Here is a 1,350-nt window from a genome sequence, read left to right as displayed (position 1 = left end):
ACAGTGACAGACCCGTCCCCACCAGTACTGTACCCCAGTGTTATACAGCGACAGACCGGTCCCCACCTGTACTGTACCCCAGTGTTATACAGTGACAGACCTGTCCCCACCAGAGACAGGGAGGGAGTGTTGGGGCTGGAGGAGGGGACGGAGAGAGGGAGGGTGTGTAGGCGGCTGGAGGAGGGGACGGAGATAGGGAGGGGGTGTAGGGGCTGGAGGAGGGGACGGAGATAGGGAGGGGTGTAGGGGGTTGGAGGAAGGGACGGAGATAGGGAGGGGGTGTATTGGTTGGAGGAGGGGACAGAGATAGGGAGGGGTGTAGGGGCTGGAGGAGGTGACAGAGATAGGGAGGTGTAGGGGCTCGAGGAGGTGACAGGGATAGGGAGTTGCAAACAGCAACAGAAATGTGGAAACATCACTGGAACGTGAGACAATGCTGATCAGCTGCAGACGGAGTGAATAGGGAGGGGGAATAGTAATAAGAGGGCTGAGTAGTTTTGTTTCGGGTTGGATGCTGGCGTGGGGAGAGGAGAGAAGATGTGGAGCTCCACCAACTCAAGCTGTGCTTCTGAACAATGGTTAGTCCAAGACCCAATGGTATGTGTGTGGTCTGAGCCGACAAATCAAGGATGCACTGACTGAGATCTCTAAAGGAATTAGTAACATCGATCAAAAGAAACCGCTCCTCTTGAGGCTGGCTCCTTCTGTACAGAATTTGCCAGGACGTTGTCAGGTGTGGAAGGCTTGAGTGACAATGAAAGATTGGGTAGACTGGGGCGTTTTTCGCCGGAGGGCAGGAGGTTGAGAGGTTGCCTTATTAAATAACGATGGGTACAGATGGAATTAATGGTAGGTGTCTTTTCCCGAAGGGGGTGAAGGATTTCAAGACGAGGGGGCACATTTTAAAGTTGAGAGGAGAGGGTGGTGGTTGCAGATACAGTTACAACATTTTAAAGACACTTGGATATGTCCATGAATAGGATATGGGCCAGGAGCAGGCAGGCGGGACTGATTTAGTTTGGGGTTAGGTTTGGCATGGACTGGTTGGTGTGTAGGGTCTGCTTCCGTGCTGTATGACTCTATGTCAGACATCCACTGTCCCACAAAAGAGAACCTTCTGAAAACACTGTTTAAAGTTAAGACCTTCCAAGGAGGGGGTGAAGGGGTCAGGTTTGCCTCCACTGGCGTTCAGAAGGAGGATTCTTTTGGTGTTGGGGGGGATTTGTTCGGGTGGGAGCTCAGAATCACAACAGATACAAAGTAGGAAAGTCTCCCTCTGGAGGGTGGTGAAACCATGGGATCCTCCCTCCCGTGCGCAGAGCTGTGAGGGGGGGGGGGGGGGGGCGGGGT

Source organism: Chiloscyllium plagiosum, unplaced genomic scaffold (genome assembly GCF_004010195.1).
Source record: "Chiloscyllium plagiosum isolate BGI_BamShark_2017 unplaced genomic scaffold, ASM401019v2 scaf_13424, whole genome shotgun sequence".
Lineage (NCBI taxonomy): Eukaryota > Metazoa > Chordata > Chondrichthyes > Orectolobiformes > Hemiscylliidae > Chiloscyllium > Chiloscyllium plagiosum.
Note: the sequence above shows the minus strand (reverse complement) of the source record.